General features: G+C 45.8%; 1 long non-coding RNA gene across 2 annotated transcripts; it reads left to right on the forward strand.

Moving 5' to 3' along the window:
- The first annotated feature begins 1319 nt into the window (after positions 1–1319).
- On the forward strand, positions 1320–3750 carry LOC149473730 (uncharacterized). 2 transcript variants are annotated; one of them, XR_016312118.1, is made up of 3 exons: positions 1320–1407; positions 1925–2081; positions 3505–3750. It is a non-coding gene; the product is annotated as an uncharacterized LOC149473730 (long non-coding RNA). The 2 variants fall into 2 exon arrangements; XR_016312117.1 differs by having other exon boundaries at positions 1376–1541.
- Positions 3751–9386: the final 5636 nt, after the last annotated feature.

Consider the following 9386-nt stretch of genomic DNA (forward strand, 5'->3'; position numbering starts at 1 on the left):
TGGACGGATTCTCCGAGTCCTGTAGGGGGCGCATTGATCGGGAGCCGTCTGTACAGCAGTGGATTGTTCCCATCGGAGTGCCCCCTTACATGGACTGTTCCCATCGGAGTGCCCCCTTACATGGACTGTTCTCATCGATTTCCCCTTTACATGGACTTTTCCCATAAGAGTGCCCCCTTACATGCAGTATTCCAAATGGAGTGCCCCCTTACATGGATTGTTCCCATCGGAGTGCTGTCTTACATGGACTGTTCCCATCGGAGTGCCCCCTTACATGGACTGTTCCATTAGAGTGCGCCTTTACATGGACTGTTCCCATCAGAGTGCCCCCTTTACATGGACTGTTCCCATCAGATTGCCCCCTTACATGGACTGTTCCCATCGGAGTGCCCCTTAAATGGACTGTTCCCATCGGAGTGCCCCCTTACATGGACAGATCCCATCGGAGTTCCCCCTTACATGGACAGATCCCATCGGAGTGCCCCTTACATGCAGTGTTCAATCAGAGTGCCCCTTACACGGACTTTCCTCATCGGAGTTCCCCTTTATTTCATGTGCCCCCCCACCCCCCAGCCTGGCTCAGAGATGATTGGACGGATTCTCCGAGTCCTGTAGGGGGCGCATTGATCGGGAGCCGTCTGTACAGCAGTGTAATACATAGTAATGTTGTAGTCCGCCCCTCCCCCGCACTCAGCACACTTGATATCACACAATCATTTCCACTACATTGGTAGCCGATTGTTCCCCTCCCAGATGACAGATGGCGCTCTGTCACTCTGCACACTTACCACACACGTCCTTCCTCTCCGGAGTGTCGCTGCCTTCTGAGCAGAGCCGCTGCTCAGTCTAGACTCCTCCCTCCGGTGACGTCTTAAAGGGGCGGAGCTAGAGATTGGCTTGGTTGCTAAGAGACCGACACTCTGCTTGGAGAAGCTGCCTGCACGGTGCTGAGCGGAGTGGAGGGGGCTGCAGATCGGAGCTCTACTCTAGACAGGAAGCATGTGACCTCCACTCTTAATGTAGCTGAGGTCCACTCCACTATTTTTTTTTTAATTTAATGAACTTTAATTTAACAACCAATAGACACAGCTGAACGAAGTGGATGTCACATGTTTCCTGTCACATCTTTCCTGTGTATATTTTTATACAAACAAAAGGGGTCTGGCTGCAGAATGGAGCTCCAATTTGAAGGTCACATGTTACCTGTCAAGTGGAGCTCCACTCTATAGCCTCTGATTGTTTGTTACATTAAAGTTCATTTAAAAAATAAAGGAGGGAGCGGAGGTCATGTGTTTCCTGTCAAAATTGGAGCTCCATTCTGCAACCAAGCTCCATTGTCTGAGTAGAGCCCCACCCCAGTCTAGACTCCTCCCTCCGATGAAACAATAAGAAAGGGGCAGAGGAACTGTGAGTAGCCAGGAGGCGAAGAGCAAGCAGGAGGTGTTAGCTGCTCTGTAGTGCTTACATCAGTTGGTATGAGACTGGAGCTGTGCTTGGAGAAGCCGACCTGCAGGGTGCTGAGTGGAGAGTGATTGGCTGAGGTAGAGGCGGCTTCATGTCGATCAATCAGATAACAAATGGCTGAGGGTCCAGGCAGTCTGTGTTTTTTATCTGAGGGGTCACCTCTATGCTGCAGATCCAAAGCAGTTAGCTGGCCTGTGCAGATTGCCAGTGACCTCTGACCTCCCAGGTCCCATTAAGGCAACCCCCCTACAATACAGCCACCATTACTAGGTGGTCCAGGATGTAATAGAACAAATTGTGGAGGATTGTATAAGCATAGCACACATTGTCAGATCAGATTGGTGGAGATTGCTGTTCAATCATATCTGACTTTCGCCCCACACCATGATGGTCACATGACTGCTTGGGTGGGCTCTAACGATGGCGGATCCTCATACAACTCACTGTTTATATCTTACAGAGACCCTCCCCCATACTGGGAGTCTGATTGGACGTGAAGTACCGTCAGACTAATACTGGAAGAGCCGTGAGCCGCCAACATGGACAACAAATGCGTAATGGTGGTGGAACGATGTCAGCACATGTAGGGCGAGGGGACGGACATGAAGTATCAGATGGTGGGTGCAGTGAGCAGCAGGTGCTGTCAGTACTTCATCCAGGAGACAGGTGGGTGGGTGAGGATGGGACAACAGGGGACCTCATAGGGGAAGAAATGGTGTGTCACCAATATACAGACAGGGCTCCCCATCCCCCATACCCATGTATGAGCTGTGATCGGCATCAGTGCAGGTAGTATTCATCACAGACAACACTGTCCCATCCACCACATACTGGCCAATCCCTGCAATCCCAGCAGCGGTCCTCCTCACCGACCCAACACTGCCCCACCCTCCTGTCCACCACATACTGACCCATCCCTGCAATCCCAGCACCGGTCCTCCTCACCGACCCAACACTGCCCCACCCTCCTGTCCACCACATACTGGCCCATCCCTGCAATCCCAGCACTGGTCCTCCTCACCGACCCAACACTGCCCCACCCTCCCGTCCACCACATACTGACCCATCCCTGCAATCCCAGCACCGATCCTCCTCACCGACCCAACACTGCCCCCACCCTCCCGTCCACCACATACTGGCCCGTCCCTGCAATCCCAGCACCGATCCTCCTCACCGACCCAACACTGCCCCACCCTCCCGTCCACCACATACTGGCCCATCCCTGCAATCCCAGCACCAATCCAACTCACCGACCCAACACTGCCCCCACCCTCCCGTCTGTCCACCACATACTGACCCATCCTTGCAACCCCAGCACTGACCTTCCTCACCACTCTCAACACTAACAACAACCCATCCCTGCAATCCCAGTACCACTAACATTGACCCTTTCTCGCAAACCCAGCACAAACTCATCTCACCACCCCCAACAATAACACTGGCCCATCCCTGCAACCCCAGTGCCAACCCTCCTCAACACCCCCCAACACTAACACAGTCCCATCCCTGCAACTATAATCAGAACATTAACCCTCCTGAAGCCTTGTTTGCTGCTTGTACTCCCCCTGGTGTCACTTGAACAAAAGATGAGAGAAAATTCCCTCTTAGTTATTCCTCACCGAAACACGTAACGTGCATGCACAGCTGGCAAAACTTTTTTTTTTTTGTTCTTGGTTAAGTGGGAAGGATTGGAACCCCTGTCGTGTTTTATTGTTTTTTTTCCCACTGGGGAGAGTCTCTATTTCTTGATGGCTGTTGTCACTGAAGCAGAACATTATGGGACATTTTAAAATTGTATGGCTGTTCCCAGAAAAGGAATAAAGTCCTCCAATGCAGACATTTGTTCTAGGGACAACTGTCTTAGAGGGGGAAATTGTTTTACTTTGTATTCTTTCTGCACAACAGAGAAATCTCCCCAGACTGCAAATAATAATCTGTCAGGGTAATCCTGACCTACTCTATCCAAAAGTGAAAAATATTTGGCTATAGATACAGTTAACTCCATTTAATCCCTCATTATATGTCACTTACTGTTACCAGGACATAGAAGGTGAATCTCCCCAGCAGAAACGGACTGCAATGACAATTTTACAAGGAATCTAACCCATGACTCGCTTCCAGTGTGAGGATCTTTCAAGAGATCAAATGGAAGGATTTTCCCAACTCTAAAGCTTGAATGATGAGCCACTAGGCCAGCGATGACCGGTGCATCGGTTTGTCCAGAGATTGAACCGATTTGTCTCATGATGAACTAACAAAAGTAAAGAGAAATTATTTTCTTAATGACACCAGTGTAATGGAAATTATTTTTGACTCCAATTTTACTGGCACTTTTTCCACTGACACCCATGTATGTGAAAATTTTTACCAAAAGGATGCTCACGTAAGGGAAATTATTTTCCCTCTGACACCAATGTAATTATTGTTTTTTTGCACACTGTCACTGGTATGTGAGTGGGGAATAGTTTTCCCATTGACACCAGTATAAAGGGCATTATTTTCCCATCTTTACCAATTTAAAGTAGCATTAAACTTGTTTTATATATATATATATATATATACACACACACACACGCACACATAGACTCACCGGTTAAAGGGTGTTCTTCAGTGCTGCGCTATCAGTGTGAGGTGCTTTCATGTGGTTTTCCTTCCAGGATTGTTCTGAATGGCTGGGCTGCAGTGACATCACTCCCTCACATGTGCACAGGAGTCCCATCATCATGGCACAGGGCGGCTGCTGTAATGCACTCTGAGCTCTTCAATGCGCGTCTCAGTGTACATTACTGCTCACAAAGAGGAGAAAGCATTTATGGCAAAAGAGACCAATAGGGACTCTTCTGTCAAACAATCCTGTCAGTGTTTTTTTTTCTATTTAAACATTTGCAGCCCACCCTATGGCCGAATGGCGGACGGAAAATGTCATCAGCCTTCCGGGTGGACGCCATATGGCGTCCTCCCGCACATGGGCAGATTGCGCTCCTGCAGAGCAGCGCAGCCTGTCACCGGCCGTGAACCTCGGACACGGCCTATGACAGATCTGAGTATCGGCCCCGTTGCCGGTACCATGTGACCTGCTGTGACCAATCACAGCAGATCACATGACAGTTGTATACAGTGGATGGCTTCATTCATGCCATCGATTGTATACTACTGCCTAGCTGTGAATGGTCACAGCTAATCACATGCACATGTCATGTGATTAGCTGTGGCCAAATCACAGCTAAGCACAAAAAAAAAAAGAACCCTGAATGAATCGATGTCATTCAGGTAAATGCTTGCTTATAGCAAAGTAATTCTTTGCTATAAGCAAATTGTGAAAAAAAAAAAATACTGATCACTTCCCCAAAGTAGTACAATGGTAACATTATACTACTTTGGTCATAATGAAATATGAAAAAAAAAATCTTAAAAAAAAGAAAAAAATTTCTTAAAAATTTCATTCAATTTTTTCATTTTCCGAAAAATTATAACAAAAAAAATACAACTTCAAGAAACTCGCCATGCCTCTTATGAAGTACGTCGGACTGTCTACTTTGCAAAAAGGGGTCATTTGGGGGATATCTGTACTGTTCTGACATTCTTGGACCTCAAGAAATTAGATTGGCTGTCAATACTTTAGTATTGATCAATATTCAGATCTATACCATGTCAGCTGCAGTATTTGTAGATGCTTTTTTCTTTTTATGACTGTAGATCCTCTTTGAGAAGTTTACAAACTATAAGCCTCATCTCTTTTGCATGCATATCACATACCATACCATTCCATACCATACCGCTTTTCTGCACTTTGGAAGAACAGGTTTTGCTGTCTGTTCCCCATAAAGGAGTATGGACATCTTCTGAGCTTGCTGCAATAAAACGGCCAATGGTTTCTCGCTTGTCTGGCTAACCTTGATAATCCACCACCCTAACAACAGTGGCTGTTGTGTAAAGAATGATGGGTTCACCACGTCCATGGGAAAACCACACTTTAGGAGAACAGGTCCTGCTGTCTATCCTCCGTAAAGGGGTACACCTTCTTCCCCGTTTTACAGTCGAGCGTGCACACGCAGACGGGACAGCAGTAAAGAGCTTTGTAGTATTTTGAGGGGACGTTTACTAAAAAGGGAGAAGACAGAATCTGGAGCCACTGAGTATGGCAACCACTCAGCTCCTTGTGTCTATTTCAAACCTTCACTCAACAAGCTGAAGTGAGAAGCTGATTGCTTACGATGCAAAACTACTCCGGATCCTGTCTGCAACCATTTTAAGTAAATTCCCCTCGAGGTAGCCCAAAGGAGGACTGTCTACAAGCTCTCTTTAGCCCATTGCACAGTAAGTCCACGAACTTTACAAGCTATATAACCACGGTAACCTACGGAAAGAATCTATATCTGCTCATATAGGAAAAGAATTGTAACGTACCTGGTGGTGGAGCCTGATGTGGAGAGAGGGCACCCTCTTCCTCTCCCGTTCGGGACCCCTGATAAGGTAGACAGGAAGTAACAAGCTGAGAGAGGCACGAGTGGCTGACGGGTCTGCGGTGACAGCTGGCAGGTGGAGACCTGGAATACCAGGATGCGGGTAGCAGGATGCAGGTGAGCAGGTGCAGCAGAGACGTGTAGCTGAGATGTGGATGACCGTGTCAGCTGGTAGCCAAGGATAGTCACAGGCAGAGTAGAATAGTCAGGCAGGCCGGGTCAGGGTCAATCAGACGGATCAGGTACAGAGGAGCAAGAAAGAGGATAGTCAAGGGAGAGCCGGGTCAGTGCAGGTGGAGTTCAATTGTTTGTCAGGAATCAAGCAAGGAGGTCACAGGAGTCAGGATACAGGAAACAGGAAGTAGTAGATCAGAAGGCACCATTCTGTTTGCAGCAAAGGTTAAAATAGCCCGCCTGTGCTCGTCAGCACATGCACGTGTGCGCAGCTGCGACAATCTTCTTCCCTGACAAGAATTGTGTTTGTGACTTTTCATCTTAAGAACATTCATTTCATTTACTAATTGGTCAGCTTGATGTTTGTTTTGAAATGCAGTGAGGAGAAAATTCAAGGGAGCAAGATGACAATTTTCGAATGAAACTCATTTCTAACAGTGTATGCAGTTTTCAATCAGGAAAGTCCATACATGTGACAATCCAATGGTAAAAGCAAAGGGTAATTTGAAGTACTTTCAGACAACCTTCAGCCAGAGGTCCCCTTTAGGTGGGATGGAATATCTAAGGGGGGCCTTTGGCTGACTTCTAACCACCCCAGACTCCAGAGGAGGGATATCCAGACCAGGCTGTATTTCATCCCACCCTAAAGGGGAACTCTGGCTGACTACAACATATTTATACACTACGCATTTAAAATGCGCATCTGGCGAGTGTGCATTTTTACAATACTCCACATGTCTCCGGAATATCTGTTTATATGCCACTGGGATAACAAGATTTTTTAGTTCATATCCGAATCACTTACACTTATTGGGACTGTTTTTATTTATTATATAGCTGGACATTATTAATTAATATTTATTCATTGATTTGCATATCAATTAATTCCTAAGGTGGTTATTTACTAAGCACTTTATCTGGATATTAAGCATTTTGTTTTGTTATTACTAAGCACTTTATTTGGATAATATCCAGTTACTTATCCAGTCTTATTATTAGCGCTGCACTTTCTACAATTGTACTAAATCACATATATATATACATGACTGCGCAGCCCTGCCGCCCTGTAGCATTACTTCTGCTATAAGTCGGCTGGAAAGTGGTTCAATTTCATTTATTTTGTTTTTACACTGTACCTTTTATTTATTTTTTTTTTATCGCCTATATTGCTATCACAAAGGATGAACAACAGCCCTTGTAATAGCATGGAGCATGACAGGTCCTCTTTATGGAGACATCTGGGGTCTCTGAGACCCCAGATCTCTCCTCTGCCCTCCAAAGCAGCAGACAAAAAACTGAGATTGGTTTGATCTGCTGCTACACAAGCTAGGAATGGCTTGCAAACAAAAAAACTGAAATCTTGTTCGTCCCACTGTGTGACATCAGAAACCAGCCGGTTTCTGACATCATACAGTGGGAGGAGTAAGATCAGTTCCTCTGTGTTCAGGGAAGCCGATGCTGCCAGTGGCATCCTTAAGGGGCTCCCTGATTGGTCAGAAGAGCCAGATAAAGGCGGCATCTGCGGCGGCGGGAGTGGGACCAGCTTCCGTCACAGGTAACAGTAATCCAGCAGCTTCTTAGGATTGCTTTTACAGGGAAGGGGATTGCTGGCAGAAATGATATCGCCATCATTTTTGGAGCTGCAGCAATGAGCAGGTGCTGGCCTGAAAGACTCCTGGAAAAGACGTTACCGTAAGTGTAACTTGATTTTTTTCTGCTCTGCCTATATGAAATCTACGAGTCTTTTAGTTGAATCCCTTGGTCAAAAATGGCACTGCCCAGAGACAATAGATTCTTTCTCCAGTTTTGACATTTTTAACCAAAAGATGACAAGCCTGCCCACCACGACAAGGTAGACTCTTTTAGGGCAGGACCTACACTGAACTACACTACGCTAACCTACTCCATGCTAGTCATCGTATTTTTAGTGTTAGATGCCTGTTTGTAAAAAGCCTCAAGTTCTAAAGCAGTTTAATTGCAGTGAAGTTTGTTTTACAATCAACTGCCTTTGTCGCCCTCCTCATCCTACCAATGCTCAGGTTTACTGACATAGAAAAATGCTCAAAATAGTATGTTACAATAATTCATTGCATGACAAAAAAAAAATTAGGGCTTTTTTTAGAATTAAAATTCCAAAACATCTGAATGGAGCCCATGGCAGCAACAGGGGGAATGACAACCCTCAGGGTACTGTGGTCACCCCCTGAAGGAGGACACCCTACCCACATTCCACCTATCAGGCCATGCACAACACCACAGTTATCCCACCAGACCGCACCCAACTGGGAGGAGATGCAATCAATCCTGAATTTCGTGAACCCTTCAGGAAGGCCGAGGCTTCCTGAGAGCTATGCGCCACCAACATTCCTGTCCTGCCACAGTTTCAGAGCTCTCCAAAGACGTAGCCTCACTCCATTCATCTAGGCTCAGAATGTCTACTTTTCGCCTAAAAAAACCTGTGCTAATATACTATTACGAGCATTATTTCTATGTTGGTAACATTGAAGACTGACCAGAAAAGAAAAAGAATGAGCAAAACAGTCCTATGACAGCAGACCTAACAGCATGAGGACCCAAAGAGAAAGGCGCCACCCTACCTGGAGAGCTGATCAACAGCTGTGGTCAGCAGAGAAATCTCCAGAGTTGTGCCGTGGCCAGCAAGTTTCCTCCTTTAAACATTAGATCAGAGAAATGTTGCCGGCATGAAATAGAAGGAATAAACGTGTAACATTAAAAATGACTGTCTCTATCTTTTTTTTCTATAAATATAGACATAGAACTATTCTTTTCTGCTCTGCCTATATGAAATCTACGAGTCTTTTAGTTGAATCCCTTGGTCAAAAATGGCACTGCCCAGAGACAATAGATTCTTTCTCCAGTTTTGACATTTTTAACCAAAAGATGACAAGCCTGCCCACCACGACAAGGTAGACTCTTTTAGGGCAGGACCTACACTGAACTACACTACGCTAACCTACTCCATGCTAGTCATCGTATTTTTAGTGTTAGATGCCTGTTTGTAAAAAGCCTCATCCTACAACCTGCCTTCTTCCTTTCCAGACTTGTTTACTAAGATCCACATAAGAACAACCCTTTTCATTCACAAAAACAGAGAACAGATTTAAAATGGTTGTTGCTCTTATCTTATGGCGGGTGATGCAGTCATCAGCAATGATCATCTGTAACGTCCCAACACATTTCCCCTTCTTTAACCCTTTGAGGACCAAGGGACGTATTTGTCCCATGTTTTTTATTGCCTGTATCATCTGATTAAGAACTTAAAAT

Source organism: Staurois parvus, unplaced genomic scaffold (genome assembly GCF_062004578.1).
Source record: "Staurois parvus isolate SC_StPar_1 unplaced genomic scaffold, SC_StPar_1.0 ptg000011l, whole genome shotgun sequence".
Lineage (NCBI taxonomy): Eukaryota > Metazoa > Chordata > Amphibia > Anura > Ranidae > Staurois > Staurois parvus.